The following is an 18,818-nucleotide window of genomic DNA, read 5'->3' as shown; positions in this document are numbered from 1 at the left end:
TATTGCTTTGTGCAATAACATGTGACTATTAATAAAAATATCATACATGTGTGTGTTGAGGAGACACACACACATACACACGCGTAGCGGAATAATATACTAACTACTATCTCTATCTAAATCTCCTAATTGCCAAGAATGCGATGTCATTGATGATGTTACAACACAGTGTTACCATTTGAAGGAATGTTTTCGGAATGAGCGATCTCAATTAATGCACAATTTTAATATAGATAGTAATTTAAATCTGGGATGGTGTAACAGCATCTTGGTTTCTCCTCTTTCTCAACTATATTTAGGTGTTAGTAGTTAATTAATATTATGTATTTAAATATCGTGTTATTTGCTTTTACGGGGGTGACATTGTCAATTGTTGACAAAACACCTTTGAATAAAGTAAGATTAAAAAAAAACTATCTCTATCTAATCTATAGTCTTATGGGCAGCGTTGGCCTAACAAATGATGGTCGATGTTTGCCGCCATTACAGCGATTATGAATAAACATCTACAATGATGGCCGATCATAGACATTCAGGCCCTCTACACTATCGTGATTGCCTCCACTCGCCGAACTCTGCCCATTGTGATAAAATGTATATGTATATGTATATAACTAGTTCTGCTTCGCTACCTGCTTCGCTACCTGCTTCGCTGTTCGCTTCGCTGCCCGCTTCGCTTGTGTCTATGATGTCAATCTACAATTACGTGTAGTTTGATAAATGTCTTCTGAGTCACTCTTATCAGAGTCTGCTTTTTGCCAGTCATTTTCCGTATGTACTTGTATTTAGTCATCTAAGGTTGTTTATAACAAATTAGCAATGAAAACAAAACAAATCTTCAATCTATGAATTTCGAAGTCGATCCTACTAATATTATAAATGTAAAAATTCGTCTAGATTCATAGCTTCCCTATGGCTTCGTCTGCTTTAAAACTTAAGGAATTATAAACTAAAATTTTCAAAAGCCGTTGTGTAGTTTTAAAGATCATACATATATAGGGACAGACACACAGCTACTTTGTTTTATACTGTGTATGTATGTATCAAAAATATCAAGGGTATAGTAGACAGATAGTAATAAAAAGGAAATTAATAATGTTTTTATTTAAACATTCGTACAGGGGATTTACCTACGATTAATATATTCGACATTTATGTGGTTCGTGCTTAGTTTACATAACTTTAAACCGGTTAAGTTAGAATGTAGCTATGATATTTGAAAATCGCGGACATACCTATATTTTTTAAAAACTAGATGCATTTTTTTTTAAAGATAAAACAGTTGAACAAATTTTGGTAGGTTTTTTTTTTAAATTTAATATTGCGTTTTCCTTTCTGTTGTTAACACTTAAAATAAGTTTTTATATTACATGGACTTCATGTAATATTATATTACATGGAGTTATTCAAATTAATACGATTTTCGATATGAGTACGAAACATAGGAAAAAAATATTTTTTTTACAGTACATTAAGCGATTAACGCTAAGAAATATCTACCTACAGTTTTGTTATATTTTTTTAATGAATATAATTTTTTTTTCCCGAAACTCTCTAGTCTCTCTTTCATGAAAATGAAAAACAAAATAAAATACAGCCTATGACACTCACTAACTCGGTAAAATTATTTCTAAAATCGGTTCAGTAGATCCAGTGATTACGCTCCACTAACTTACAAACTCTCTATCTTTACCTCTATGACATGATTAAAATTATCAATGTTTTATCAATTCACTGTATTTTCTTTACGTTTTATCAATTTTCTAAGAATTATCATGACTTAGCTGAGTCTGGTTAAACGGCCAATCTATACTAATATTATAAAGCTGAAGAGTTTGTTTGAACGCGCTAATCTCAGTAACTACTGGTCCGATTTGAAAACTTCTTTCGCTGTTAGATAGCCCATTTATCGAGAAAGGCTATAGCTATGTATCATCACGCTAAGAACAACAGGAGCGGAGCAATGCGGTGAAAACCGCGGGGCACAGCTAGTTACTAGATATCAGGTGATCAAGGTATGTTTGTAAGGATGGATGGTTGTTTGTTTTGTCTTTCACGCAAAAACAGCTGATCCGATGTGTATGAAATTTTGCACAGATATAGATTAGTAAATAGGCTTATATTTATCCGAGTACCACGCAGTTATATCATAAAAGCGAATGTTTGTCTGTCTGTTATACTTTCACGGCTTAGCCACAGTACCGATTTAGAAGAAATTTCTATGAAAATAATTCAATAACCAGGTCAAAAGCTTCTTAACATCACTAGTATATATCTGTCAACTGTGTTAACATGCTCAATGCTCGTAGTAGCTTCACACGTATATGATTGTATATAGTCCAGACACACAATTACAAAGTGTCCGAAGCAAAACTACCTACGCGTATTGGGCAGAGTTTTGTTATAGCGATAGAAGATTTTGAACATTACTGCCGCAGAATAAGGTGTTAATTCCACTGCATGTTTTATATAACGCTCAGGCATATTTGGTCGACCTTTTAATAAGTCATTGTGATTTGTGAATCTAATTGTTTATAGTAGGTTCATTTTATTATTTTAACATTAAATTTCAAAAATTTCAACGACATGTCATGGCAATACCGTCACGTGATGTAGTAAGGCGACGATTTTGGTATCTTTGAAGAAGAAAGAAGTTTCACTTCTGACACGAGTGCTCGGCACACACGCTTTTATCTCATCATAATTGAAGTCATTTAATATTTATGAAAGTCGATATCGAGGATTTAATAAATGTTATTGATTAGTTTATTTGACCAGATATTTAAATAAATATTAATAAGTTGAAGGGCTGTATATCTTTAAAACAATAGTTTCTTTTAAAAACATTTTAGAATTTTTTTTTTTTTTATTTCAATGTTCATATTCCGAGTCCACTAGTATTACGTAAGTAGGTATTAAATCAAATAATATTAAATAATAATTGTTACATCAAAAAACCCCACGTATGACTTAGATCGTTATAAAAACCCACATTTTTCATGTTTGGAGACGCTAGAGCATTAATAATAGATACTAAGTTATTTATTAGGGCTTATTTATACTAAGATTATAAAGCTGAAGAGTTTTTTTGTTTGTTTGAACGCGCTAATCTCGGGAACTACTGGTCCGATTTGAAAACTTATATCGTAGATAGCCTATTTATCGAGGAAGGTTATAGGCTATATAACATCACGCTACGACCAACAGGAGTGGAGCACTGCGGGTAAAACCGCAGGGCACACCTAGTGGTGTGATATTAGGCTTCATTACACGCTTATAATAGCGTCACCTGTATGTTTGTATGTAACCGACTCCTTTAGACTCGATTTTAACCCACTTTAAACGGACAGATTTAATTCAAACTTTGTACATTAAAGTGTGAAGTAAAACTTCTTTAGGCGCGTTAAGAGAAAAATTTAAAGGCGTGTCATGGCAATGCCGTCACGTCATGGAGTAAGGCGACGATTTTGTCAAATGCGAAAGAAGTTTCACTTCTGACACGTGTGCTAGACGCACACGCTCTTTTTTTGTAATACTTTGATACTCGAGGAAGGTTTTATAAGGTATATAATTTATCAGGTTTTAGACTAAGCGAAGCCGGGGCATATATAGATGTTTACAAACGCGTTTTTAAAGCTCAGTCCATATTATAGGCTAAAATTACAAATTCCGAGAACATGTGAAACAGGTTTTAGCGATGTTTTATTAAAAAAACTGCATTTTATGCTAGACATTTGGTCTCGAAGGTAAGTTGGTAATTTTTATGTTTTTGTTTGTTTGTTTTTACATACCTGCAAAAAGTTCAGAAATCTTAGTGTATTTTACTATCTTTTTATTTTTCTGAGAGGCATAGGCAGTATTTTTTTAGTTGCAAGTTACAACTGAATGCAGTTTTTTTACACCCGGATAATGTCAAAACGGCTGGACCGATTTCGATGAGAATTTCATTATCGGATAGCTCTTGATTTAGGTGACTCATTTATTGAGTGTAATTTTATGACAAAACCGTGGACGTAAACAGTTGCAAATATATGTTAGTTTTTAGTAGTATTTTTCCTCACAAGATTTATATTAATTATTGTATTGACGTTAATAAATCGCTTCGCCTATACTTAATTATATTTAAAAAACAAGGAAAAATAAACTATTATAGACTACAGTCGCTCAAAATAGTAAATCAAAAAAATAAAACACCGACTCTACAGAACTGTTAAAAAACTGTTCAACCGACTAGAAAAATTATTTTCCCATTATAAAAAAGCTATCAGCGATTAATTTACGTTTTTTTTTTAATTTCTTGTATTAAATATATTCATAGATATCCAACGTTGGAAGAATTATTGTTGATATCGGTGCAGTAGTTTCTGCGATTAGCGCGTTCAAACAAACAAACTCTTCAGATTTATATGTATAAAAAATAGTTTAAACATTTTTTTATTATTAAAGTAGATAATATAGATACTAACTATATCACCCGTTCTTACGTAATAGACTAACAAACATGCAAACATCATCAAAATCATTCGCCTAAAAGTACTAGGATCACAGGATTCCAAGGACGTATTTAAAGTGATAGTCACCATGACGCGGCGGGTTTCCTTAAGTGATGAGCTAGTGTAACTGGTCTTAATTTGTTGTCTTTTTTAGTCTGTGGCGTGGTGTATCGTAGTCTACCTAGACTTGCCCATACCTATGGGAGTATCGAGGTTTGAACTTTTCTCAAAAACTACTATAAAAAAATGTGTGCGTGTACTAGTGTACACACGTAAGAAGTGAAACTTCTTTATGACTTTATTTTTCAAAAAATAATTCACTATATGCAACTTTACAGAAATACGTCGAATCACGCGTGGTAGGGATAAGAAAAACATGGCGCGTAACGGAAAAATGTCACGCGTAACGAAAATATATTACACTAATTTTTTTTCCAACCCCATTAAAGAAGTTTCACTTCAAAAAAACGCATAAAAATCCGTTGCGTAGTTTTAAAAATCTAAGCATACAGACACACAGACGGCAGAAAGCGACTTTATTTTATACTATGTAGTGATTAGTATACACTATACAATATGTAGATACTTACTAATTGTAATTATATTATCCGTTCTTGCGTAATTGAGTAACAAACATGCAAACATCATCAAAAACCTTCGCCTAAAAGTACTAGGATCACAGGATTCCAAGGACATATTATTAAAGTGATAGTCACCATGACTCGGCGGATTTCCTTAAGCGATGAGCTAGTGTAACTGGTCTTAATTTGTTGTCTTTTTTAGTCTGTGGCGTGGTGTATCGTAGTCTAGATGTGGTAGTACGGACTGTTCACTAATTGTGTATCCGTATTTTTACGCACACTCCCGTTTATAATATTATGGAATTACTAGCGGTCCGCCCCGGCTTCGCCCGTGGTACATGTTTATGTTTTCTCTCCATAAGAATCATCCTCGTTCTTCAAGGAATATTACAAAAAAAGAATTAACGAAATTGGTTCAGCCGCTCTCGAGTTATGGGCTTACACATTTTGCGATTCATTTTTATATTATAGATATTTGTTTTACCGCCAAACATTGTTCAGCCTGTACGACCTTATCACTTTAGGTGCATAAAAATAGTATATGACTTATTCTTAGAACTACTGAATATACCTACATAAAAAATTCATAATATATCGGTCAAGCTGTGTTAGTATATAAATTCACATGATAATATATATGTAGATAACATAACAACCAGTGGAGGGAATTCGACCATTATCTATACTAATAATATTATAAATCTGAAGAGTTTGTTTGAATGCGCTAATCTTAGGAACTACTGATTTGAAAAGACCAACAGGAGCGGAGCCACGCTGGTGAAACCGCGAAGCGCAGCTAGTCATAAATAAAAGAGTTTATGAAATGCGTGGTAGTCCTTTAAAAATCCTATGCCCAGTTTCAAACTACACGCATTTTTAACCGACTTCAAAACAAAAGGAGGAGGTTATCAATTCGGCCGTTTTTTATGTATGTACACCGATTACTCCGAGGTTTCTGAACCGATTTACGTGATTCTTTTTTTGTTCGATGCGGGATGGTGTCGAATTGGTCCCATAAAAATTTTATTCGGATAGCCCCAGTAGTTTTTATTTTATTAGCATTTTTGTCTGTATTTGTAAATGTTGCAAGTGCAAGTTTGAAGTCGGTTGTTTTTAACGCAGTTATCACTAATTGTTCATTTAAAGGTACAGTACAGTTGTTTCACATATCAAAATATAGATCACCATGCGTTAAGAAACACAAGCTTTCACAAGTGTTCAGCAGGTTTTGCAAAAAGGTAAATATTCTCGATAAAAACATGAATTTTAAAGACTGACGCAGACCAGACCGGTTAGGACTGGCTTAGGTAGCCTATGACGTCATCAACTTAAATAGGGTGAAATAGCCACTATATGTTTTTTGTCACTGTGGTTTTTATTACCGAGATGCAACGGGTTATGTTTTCGCATTTTCATAATATAAAAAGTATTTTATTCGTTTGTTTATATTTTACGTTAAAACGGAGCGATATTATGGTATATATATGATTTTTTTGTCTGGATAGTTAGGAGGGTAGAGAGATATTTAGGTTACTTTTACCACGTCTTCGCATTTACTTCGTACATTGTTGCTGACAATTTAATTTCCAAGGTAATTTCATTTAGCTATCTCTTTCTGTGTCATACATTATATCGTACTAGCGGTCCGCCCCCGCTTCGCCCGTGGTACATATTTTGCAATAATAGCCTATTTTCTTCTTCAGGGTTCAGATTGTCTGTGCCAAATTTCATCAAAATCGGTCCAGTAGTTTATGAGCCTATTCATAACAATCAAACAAACAAACAAAGTTTTCCTCTTTATAATATTAGTGTAGATACAGTCGTAGTTCAGAACTATTTATTTATAGTGATACAGGTAGATAATAGGTACATATATCAATCTACACTCCTAAAGTTACTATCTCGGTATCTCCAGACAATACATATTATCTTGAATAGATTAGCTCAGATCCGACGTGAAAGAAAGATAAAAACACATACTCGTCATTTTTTTTATATAAAAAAAATAATGATAAAAACAACCGACTTCAAAAACGGAAAAGTGAAAAATAAAAAAAGATTTGATATTATTAATTACTATTTAGTATTTACTACATATTATTTAGATGTGCTATTTATTAAATAAGGTTTGATGTCGGTGCACGGGCTTAATACTAAGTGCTTAGCCAGAGATGAAAACATGGATTTAGCAAACATTTTCTGACGTAATTTTGTTCTAGTATTTTTTTCATGATCAGTGTACCTATGCAAAACTAGAAGTCATTTCGCGCTTAGTATACCAATAGTGGGACACCCTGTATATATTCATTAGTCAAAATTAAACATAATATCATTCAATGTCACAAATTTAAATAGTCCGATTTCTAAATATAAACATATTTAGAAAGATTTTTGATGGCAAATAACAACATTATGTACTTAAAATCCTTGATTTTTAACACACTTTTCAAAGTAACAAATAGTGATTACTAGTTGTCTCTTTCCTTCCTATACAAAACAATCCGAGATAGAAAGAGACATACATACTTTCCACTGCTTGACGTCATATCTTTAATGTTATAAGGATTGACGTAAAATAATTTTTATAGAATTCTTGTTATTAGACATGTGAAGGTTTTTTAAAACATTTATACATATCTAGGCTAATATTACTGTAGAGTGTTTGTTTGAACGTGCTAATCTCAGGAATTACTATGCCCTATTTATAGCCTTCCTTTGTGACTATCTAACAGTGAAATACTTTTTCAAATCGGACCCGTGGTTCCTAAGATTAACGCGTTCATAGAAACAAACAAACTCTTCAGCTTTATAATATTATTAAATAGAAAACATAAAAAAATGTATTATAAAAATTATTTTACGTCATTCCCTAAAAATTAAAAAATATGATCCATAACTTCATTCGAATGATTCCAAGTTATATTTAAGTTGAGGAAAACGTTTAACTTGACTATAAATTTGTATATAATATATCAATAGTATGCTATTTTCCTTGTTTTGCCTGATTAGCTTGTAAAGTATGTATTTAATTAGCTTAAAGTAATTGATTATTATATAAACATTATTATATATAACAGATTATTTATGCCCAGAATAAAAACAAAAAAAAAAGATTCAGATTCGGTTACATTTACATACAAATCTATACTAATACTAGCTTACCGCCCGCGGCTTCGCCCGCTTTCTCTAAAACGATTTGAGATTTAAACTATCCTATCTCTCAAGTTGGATCGAACTGCACATGGTGTGCGAATTTTATTATAATCGGTTAAGTGGATTAGGAGTCCATTGAGGACAAACATTGTGACACGAGATTTATATATACATATTAAGATTAAGATTATAAAGCTGAAGAGTTTGTTTGTTTGTTTGAACGCGCTAATCTCGGGAACTACTCGTCCGATTTGAAAAATTTTTTCGGTGTTAGATAGCTCATTTATCGAGGAAGGCTATAGGCTATGTATATCATCACGCTAAGACCAACAGGAGTGGAGCCACGGGGGTGAAACCGCGCGGAGCAGCTAGTTACAAATATACAGGTGAAGATAATAAGCATGTTTAGAATTTTGGAAAATCTTAATAAGGAAGAAAATCTTTGTATTAAGATAGAAATTAGCGCTTATATAAACTCAAACTCAAACTCAAACATTCATTTATTCAATTAGACTACTATTTAGTAGCACTTTCGAATCGTCATTACATAGGTAAGTATTTTTAACATTTACCACCGATTCGGAAAGCAGTATCTATGGAGAAGAATCGGCAAGAAACTCCATAGTTGCTCTTTTAACATCATGTAAATATTACAATATATGAAACTTATATCTAACTACATAGAAAAAGTATATAACTCACATTATTACATCACATTATTTATTCACTAAGTAAGTATAATTATTATCAAGTATATATTATAATATTTAAATATATATTAAGCTATTGCATAACTTCTATCGCGGGGCTTGAGCGCGGGGACCGAATCGAGAAATTCCGTAACGAAAAACCTTACGCTCCCCACTCCGACGGGCGGAGGTGTGGCTTGAAGGTGTGGAGGAGGGAAGGTGGAATTCCTCCATCGAAAAAGAGAGAATTCACGACTAGTCGATGTGATTAAAAAAAATTTTGTCTGTCTGTATGTGAAGGTATCACGTGAAAACTAACGGTTCGATTTCGATGAAACTCGGTATAATTATACCTTATTATCCTGGGCATAAAATAGGATACTTTTTATCCCGTAAAAATACGTAGAAAAAAAATAATCTTAATTTTTTGGCGCGGACGGAGTCGCGGGCGGAATCTAGTACATAATATAATATTTAAGTTAGATTTTTTTTTCTTGTTTCATTTTATTTGTATCTTTCAGTGCCGGATTAGCCACGTAGCAAGAGTAGCAAATGCTACGGGCCCCGCGGTCTAATACCTGTCTGACCGTAAAAAAATATCAATTTATAATACACGTACCGTAAAAAAAATACACGTACCTACCACGAGAAACGTTGGTATCAAAATCTACAACAATAATTTAAAATTTTACCACGTTTCTACAATTGAGCGCTGGCTACACCAAAAGTTGTGTTGTACTGCTTGCACTGCGCTACACGCAAGTTGGTAGCACGGCAAAACTAACAGGGGAATCCCCTGATATTGTCATCGAACGAGCTAGTCGTAATAACTCGATCAAATAAAATAGGATTCTATCGACTATCAAACCTTAGCAGATGGAGCATGACAATCATCCATCGCCCTTGTCAAAGAAAATACGAAATCAAAAACGAATACGAACCTCCGCCAGTGCTAAAGCGATTATAGTGTCATGCAATACGTCAAAAGGGGTTTGCTATTTTAGTAAAAAAATGCTGTCTTGTGATATTAAAACGCTGTAAAATTAGTTCCCGAAAACAAACAAAAAGATAAAACATCGTTTTACAGGTTCTCTGTAGATTATTTGGCTTATTTAATTTTGTATACAAATAATAATTTTACATATAGGTACGAAGGAATACAAAACTTCAACGTATGCTGCCAGTATTTTGAAAATGAATTTGCCATTTTTATGGGTAAAACGGTAAAATGGTTAAAAGATCTTCGAGGTAGTGCTGTTAGATTTTTCGATCGTGAATGTGATTATTTGTATAGTGCAATACAGGTTCATGATCATTATAAGATAATTTTAATAAGCATAGTACTCTTTTTTTGTTACTTTTATATAGCTTAAAAACGTCAGAGTCGTTTTCGCCCGCGATTTAATTCATTTGAACTCCGTGATGGATATGACAAAATTTTATTATTCAGGAATTATATTTATTTATTATCCAGTAAAGCAGCTGACAATGTGGATGTCTTAAGGTGTCACTGAAAATCAGTGTTAAGGTATTATGCCTCAGGTATCCTGAGTGGCTTCCTTTTTTAGCGCAAGCAACCATACATAAATTTATGTTTTCTATTACCTATTATTCATAATTTACAATGCTATTGTTGTGTGTTTGTGTGTATTGGAATAAATGGTTTCTTGAATTTATATTTTTTGGTTTTATGGCATTCAAATGCTTTATAAATATAAATTTATAAACCAAAAAATATTAATATTGTATTCATAATAACAATATTGTATTCACTGAAAAGTGCTTCATATTGGTTGAGATGGTTGTTAAATCATCTCAATAGATGGCGCGCGGTGTGTCCCTTAAGACACATAAAACTGAAAGAATGGAATAAATTCGATTGCTCAGGCGGGTCACGAGTGGCTGAGTTGGTTAGGCATCCGCCCCGGAATGGCGCGAAAGGATGCGGGTTCGAGTCCCGCCTCGTGATCGAATTTTTTCTATTCTTTATAAATTTATATAAATGGTTTCTTCCTCCTTTCTTTCTAAAAATAAAATGTCCCGTGTTCTAGACTAAAAACTACCGCTATCCGCATTCATATATTTTGAAAATAAAAAATAATATAGGTAATCATTGTAATTTTGAAACATTTTTTTTATGTAATTTATTTAATTAAAAATTTATCGTTTATGTAACAAAAGAATTTTTAGAATATTACAAAAAATTATCATATACAAATATTTATATTAAAATTAAAATTAAACCCTGACAGCTAATTTATGTAGAACGTCACTAACACCGCTACCATAATAATTCAGATGATTGCAATGTCACCTCATAAATCAAAATCGGTTCAGCGGTTTATACTGCAGGGCGTGCCAAAGAAATATTATACATAGATACACTCGAAAAACATAACACTCTTTCTTCCGTAGTCGGGGAAAATTTTGGGAAAATTTTCAATATCTGGTAACATAACACCCACACAGAAGCACCGTGTACGTACAGTGCAGCGGCGAAATGACAGCACACATAGCTTTATGGAAATGACAATAAATTTTATTTAATACCCTTTAACTTGAGAAACTATAGCAAACGACCCTTCGTTAAAGTTCGTTGTAAGAGGCCCTCCTCCAACAGAATTTGCTACAGGCCCCGCGCTGGCTTAATCCGGCACTGGTATCTTTGTATCCATAATAAACATATTTCATTTCAATTCATTTCTTATTTGGTTATAATGTTAATTGAGATAAAAAATCTCACTCGGGGATTACCTACCTAGTGATTAATTATCATTAAAAATATGTCCAAAATATAGAATTATGTAATAATATGTAACTTCACTACATAGTATAAAACAAAGTCGCTTTCTCAGTCCCTTTGCCCCTTTGTATGCTTAAATCTTTAAAACTACGCAACGGATTTTGATGCGTTTTTTTTAATAGAGTGATTCAAGATGAAGATTTTAGTATATAATTTATTAGGTTTTAGACAAAGCGGGCAAAGCCGCGGGCGGTAAGCTATAAGCTAAGTGTTACATATTATATTATAAACAAGCTGCCTTTTGCCCCATTGTCCCTTTAACACAGTTATATTAGCTTCACCTGTATGTTTGTATGTAACCGACTCCTTTAGACTCGAGTTGAGACACTTTAAACGGACAGATTTAATTCAAACTTTGTATACACGTGGCATGAGAAATTTATATAATACTAGCTTTCCGCCCGCAGCTTTGCTCGCGCTTACAGGGATAAAACCTATCTTATGTCCCGGGGTAAAAAGTAGCCTATGTCCTTTCTTGGGTATCAAGATATCTCTATACCAAATTTCATGCAAATTGGTTCAGTATTTCAGGCGTGATTGAGTAACAGACAGACAGAGTTACTTTCGCATTTATAATTTTACCTAGTAAGTATAATGGATGCTGTATGCATTTAAAGATTATCATAGTATTAAATCCTATCCTATTTAATATTATAAATGCAAAAGTTTGTGAAGATGAATATACATATAATCGTGCATGAAAAAAAAAAGAGCGTGCGCCGTGTCAGAAATGAAACTTCTTTGGCACAATTCAAAGATACCAAAATCGTCGCCTTACTCCATAACGTGACGGTATTGCCTTGACGCGACCTTGAAATTTTACTCCCAACGCGCCTAAAGAAGTTCCACTTCAAAAATGGTTATCACTTATCAGTTACAAAAACAGTTGTTAGACAGTTTTTGTCCTGTTTTGAACAAATAAAAATATGTAAATCTGTGACATTGAATAGATAAGAAAACTGGAACGAGTCATGATTGTGTACTCATTATTTATTACATCATTTCTATGTTATAATTTTATAATAACATAAAAATATCAAGGAAACACAGACAACGATGGTAAAAAAAACTATTTATTATGAAAAAGTATAGGAATACATTCAAAATTATTATAAACATTGAATATTTGTGTTTTATTATGAAACTAGCTTTTAGCCTCATTAACAACATAGCTAGTTGTTAATGAGGTTGGTAACATCATACTCTATTTAAGTATTTATATCCAACTAGCTTTCCACCCGCGGCTTCACCCGCGTTTTGAAAGAAAAACCCGCATAGTTCCCGTTCCCGTGGGATTTCCGGGATGAAACCTATCCTATGTGTTCATCCAAGTTACCCTCTATATGTGTGCTAAATTTCATTGTAATCGGTTCAGTAGTATTTGCGTGAAAGAGTAACAAACACACACACACACATCTTCACAAACTTTCGCATTTATAATATTAGTGAGATTAATTTGTAAGTTAATTCATACAGTATGTATTTAAAAATACACATAATATATAGTTTTATAATGTGTCATACTTTTATCATCATAGAGCTTCCTGTTTTTGTTATTTGGGCTTTAAATTATATAAATATACATACTGAAAGAGGAAAAGATTTTAATATTTTTTATAAGTACAACTAAGAGTCTTAAGACTGACACTCGATAATTGTCGGAAGCAAAACTCTGCCTTCACTCAATCTAGAAAGCAGAGTTATCTAATAAGCAATACATTTGACTTTGGACATTACTGCCATGGAATAAGGTGTTAATTTGTAATTCAATGTTTTAGATCTTAAACAAGTCTCTTATTTGAAGTTCAATATTTTAAGTATTAAGGTTGCTCTGAATACATTTTTGATGACCTTTTAATAGGCGATTATGAGTAATTGTTTGTAGATCGTCAATGTTTCTAATACATAAGTACAAAAACTACTATAACATTTGAACCACACCTCTAAGGGAAATAATTGTTTTCAACCTATTATCCAACATAATATTTTCCAGAAAAAGTCAGTCACTGGATTTTATTTCAAACTAACTAAGTTAGAAATTCTTCGAAAATCGAAAGATGTTTAAAGGTAGCGTAGTATGTTGATGTCCTCATGTAAATGAAAATCCTTGTTCGATTTAACTCAAATCTGTTAAGCAAATAGCTTACTGGGTAGCATACAGGCTACTTTCTACGTACCACTATAGTCGATAGCAATGATACAATTTAAAGCAGAAATACATATAGGATGTGTGTTCGCCACTCCATCATGTGAAAACTACTGAACAGTTCATAATGATACTTGGCCATGATATAGCTTATGTACCAGAGTATCACATAAGATATACAAATACAGATAAAAACATACATAAAAATTTATTATCCATCTACCTAAAGTTATCTTTATATTGCAAGTTATTTTTGTTGATATTGAGATAATAGTTATAAATATTTAAAATTATTATTAAACTAGCAGTCCGCCCCGGCTTCGCCCGTGGTACATATTTACGTTTTCTCTACATAAGAACCATCCTCGTACTTCAAGGAATATAATAAAAAAAGAATTAACGAAATTGGTTCAGCCGTTCTCATGTTATGCGCTTATCAACACATTTTGGGATTCATTTTTATATTATAGATTATTAAAGTGAAATCCCATGTCTCCTAGTGGGGTAAGGGGCAGATGCATTATACATCTGTTTCACTGACCGATTTTCTTTAGAGACAAGTAGGTGATCAGCCTTCTGTGTCCTACCAGACCGAGACATTATTTTTTCTTCGTCTTCACCCGCGGGAATCGAACCCAGGACCCCTCGGTTCTACGCTCACGCGTCAACCACTGTACCAAGGAGGCGGTCATAGATTATTTGGAAGCTGTTAAATATGTTTTATTTGCAAGTAACTCATAAAACAATGTATTATCCTTCTATATCACTAAATAGTAAATAGTATAAACAAAGTTGCTTTCTCTGTCCCTATGTATGCTTTTCTTTAGAACTAAACAACAGATTTTGATGTGGTTTTTTTTATAGATAGAGTGATTCCAGAGGAAGGTTTTAGTATATAATTTATTAAGTTTTAGACAAAGCTACAAATAATATAAAATATTTGAGAGTTAATGAGGATGAATGTATGTGTATGTTTGTTACTCTTTCATGCAAATACTACTGAACCGATTACAATGAAATTTAGCACATACTGAGATTTCCGCCCGCGGCTTCGCCCGTGTTTGCAAAGGAAAACCCGCATAGTTCCCGTTCCCGTGGGATTTCCGGGATAAAAACTATCCAATGTGTTAATCCAAGTTACCCTCTATAAGTGTGCTAAATTTCATTGCAATCGGTTCAGTAGTTTTTACGTGAAAGAGTAACAAACATCCATACATCCATACTTACAAACTTTCGCCTTTATAATTTAGCACATATATAGAGGGTAATTGGGATTAATACATAGGATAGGTTTTATCCCGGAAATCCCACGGGAACAGGAACTATGCAGATTTTTCTTTGAAAATGCGGGCGTGTGATGATTGAGTGTTAAAATCTTAACAAATCAATCATGCTTCATAGATTGAATGTTTTTTTATTGATGTAACTATAATGTTCTACCGAGAAGAATGTCAGAGAGTTAGTTATCTTATATAATATGAATTATATAAAAATGTGAACGGTACCTTCTCTATCATGAAGATTGTTTCTTGATTTTTGTATCATGTCTTTCCATATTGTCCATTACATTCTTAAAAAACTTGTCCTGGTATAATTTTCAAAGTGAAAGAGGCTTATATTATTATTCAGTTAATAATTATTACAAATATATTGTAGATACAGTTATAGACAATTACTAGTGAATAAAGCAATTAGCAATATTTAGGTAACTAACTAAAAAAAAACAGTCCGAAAGAATTACACAGTAACTATATACACTTACACTTTTAATTAAAACAAATAGACGTTCTATTTTTAAAATTCATTAATTTGGTGTTTTTTAAATATGGAAATTGTGCTATTGTAGCATAGTTTAACATAATTTACATAAACAAAAAAATAAAAATTGGTTATTTACGCAATTAGCCTTTATGAGTATATTAATTAAATAGGTAATAATTCTCACATGTTCTATGTATAATTTTATCGCTTACGTATGTCAGTAACATTCCGATTCATGCCAATTTACCGCCTTAATTTGTTTTTTTAATTTTGAACCAGTATAAGGTTTTATGGGACAAAGATAACATAATATATGCTCATACTGTACATGAATAAAACACAAGGAAAATATTTACCAAGTAGAAATAATATGGGCCGTCTGACGTCGGATTATGCAGATATTTTGCAAGAAAACACCACACCAAGTTTTGCACTTTCACTTGTACACTACACTGTTCACGCGAGTTATTTACACGAAAAAGTACAAATACTTTAAAAACTTTTATCGCTAAACTATGGGCTCATGATATGCTGCGCAAGCACAACATCCACCATCACACGATCTAGACAAGTAAATAGTAATTGTCTCATTTGACGACACTCGACAGACGTCAGACGATGAACGACCCAATGATTATGGAATCATTGGAACGACCCATCAACAAAACAAAATGGCCTACAGTTTGACAGTGACAGTTGATACGAAAAGATTTTTACGTTATACGACGTTCTACTAGGCGATATAAAATTATTATGTTTTATAATTTTAGTTTTTATTCTTCAAGCAAGCATATTTTTTAATATAAAATATTAAATAAAGAGTTTTTAAATGAATTATTTTTAAACTTCATCGAATATTTAGGTAAGCTGGCTGCCGGCTGGTAAGGTAAAAATTCTCAGAATAAAAAAAGAAGCGTAAAAAAAAAGTTTGCGAAAATGCCAAATGGAAATTGGAATGGATCATAGTTATGAATTTACGCATTGTCTAATTATGTTACAATATGTCAAGTTACGACAATTAGTTTCATAAGTTACCAATAGATGGCGACACTTTACTTTTGCATCGCACTAGCGAATTGTTTTGTTGAATACGTATAAGAAATTTCATGTCAATTATCTGCCTTGTGTATCTTGTGTATCTTGTGTAATATTGTGTAATATTGTGTAATATTGTGTAATATTGTGTAATATTGTGTAATATTGTGTAATATTGTGTAATATTGTGTAATATTGTGTTAAAGTAAAAATAAAGTAATTTAAAGTGTTGAGTGTTTAAGTGAATCCCGCGAAAACGTCATTTTATACATGGTGCCGAAACCTAAGATGGACTTTGGACTTTGAAAGACTTAGAAAAATTTCCGATAAGTAGAACTTGTAAAAATTTCATATTTTATTATATGGACTTAGAAAATATTTGAAGATATTTTATTCTAAGGACTTGTAAAAATTTCATAATTTATTATATGGACTTAGAAAATATTGGAGATTTTATTCTAAGGACTTGGAAAAATCTGATAGTTTATTATATGGACTTAGAAAATATTTGAGATTTTATTGTAAGGACTTGGAAAAATCTGAGAATTTATTATATGGACTTTGAAGAAATTTCTGAATTATTCTATAGACTTGGAGATTTTTGAAACTTTGAAAATTTTAAAATTTATAAAACTATATTATTAATATTTAATTTAATATGGCTTCAAAAGTAATTAAAAATCAAGCGGATTTGTTGTCAAGATTAGAAAAGGCACAAATAAACTTTAAGAAGAGTCCGAAAGGTAGAATCACTAAGCAGTATTTGGAAACTAGAATAAAAAATTTGGAAGATTTTTATTTAGAATTCAAACGAAACCATACAGAGCTAATACAAATAGTAACATCGGAACAACTAGAATCTTTACCATATTTTATAGAAGACGACTATAATAAGTTTGAGGAGATATACATAGACCATGTGACGGAACTAAAAGAGAAGCTTGAAGAAGTGTTCAATAACCCGATACCAACATCGAATACGATGACTAGTGACGACGTAAAGCTACCGAGAATTAATTTACCAACATTTTCAGGAAAATATGAGGAGTGGCAGACATTTTACGATATGTTTTTGTCGCTTATACACAATAATGAAAAATTATCACCCGTGCAAAAAATGCATTATTTAAAGAGTAGTATCTCGGGAGAACCAGAGAATTTGTTACGAAATTTTCCTACTGTTGATAAAAACTACCAAGAGGCTTGGAACCAATTAACAAAACGATACAATAATAAAAGATATAATTTAAATGCTGTTCTAAAAAAGTTATTTGGACAAAAACAAATTAATAGTGAATCTGCACAAGCGATTAAGCAACTTCTGGATACAACTACATCAGTATTACAAGCGCTAAATAATATGGGAATACCAACAGCAACTTGGGATGCAATTGTGATTTATTTGGTAGTTTCAAAGCTTGATGTACAATCGCATAAACTATGGGAGAATCAGATAAGCACGTCATGTGCCGATGAATTGCCAACTTGGTCTCAGTTGGTGGATTTTTTGGAAGCGAGATTTCGTAGTTTGGAGATGATAGATTCGGGAAAACAACCTATAAGACATGAGACGTCACAAAAGAAGCAATTGGTTAAAAGTACTTTTCACGGAGCTATCCTACAGAATAAGAAGACCGATAATATATGTTCAGTTTGTGGTGAAAATCATTATATAAATGCATGCACACAGTTTAAGAAGCAATCAGTAGAAGAACGAAGGAATCACGTACAGAATAAGGGGTTATGCTTTAATTGTTTGCAACCTACACATATTGTAAGTAAATGTCGACAATCAATTTGTTGCAAGAAATGCGGACGTAAACATAATACTATGTTGCATTTAGAGAAGACAGGATTCATTGAAAACACTCAAAGGACACAAGAAGAAAATGATGGGATTGAGAATAAAACTTCGTCTACGCTAGTAGAATCAAAGATTGTGGCAAATTTTGCCAAAAGAGAGCATAAAAGCTATCATGTTCTGCTAGCTACGACACTACTTAAGGCTCAGTCAAACAATGGTAACTTATTTATGGTACGAGCATTGCTAGACCAAGGCTCGCAAGCGTCATTTGTAACTGAAGCAACTGTTCAGTTACTCGGTCTTAAACGTACATCTGTTAATGGTTTGGTATCAGGTCTGGGAGATGGTCAAAT

General features: G+C 32.6%; 1 protein-coding gene across 1 annotated transcript in view; it reads right to left on the bottom strand.

Annotated features, from left to right (window-relative positions):
* The window catches only part of LOC123704647, a 36,524-nt gene extending 20,329 nt beyond the window's left edge, over window positions 1-16,195 (bottom strand). Inside the window, exon 1 of the mRNA XM_045653053.1 lies at window positions 15,983-16,195. The gene's annotated coding sequence lies outside the window, so the exon portion shown is untranslated. The remainder of the gene's footprint in view (window positions 1-15,982) is intronic.
* Window positions 16,196-18,818: the final 2,623 nt, after the last annotated feature.

This window comes from Colias croceus, chromosome 30, assembly GCF_905220415.1.
Source record: "Colias croceus chromosome 30, ilColCroc2.1".
In the NCBI taxonomy this organism is placed as follows: Eukaryota; Metazoa; Arthropoda; class Insecta; order Lepidoptera; family Pieridae; genus Colias; species Colias croceus.
Note: the sequence above shows the minus strand (reverse complement) of the source record. Positions and strands in the feature narration are given on the sequence as shown.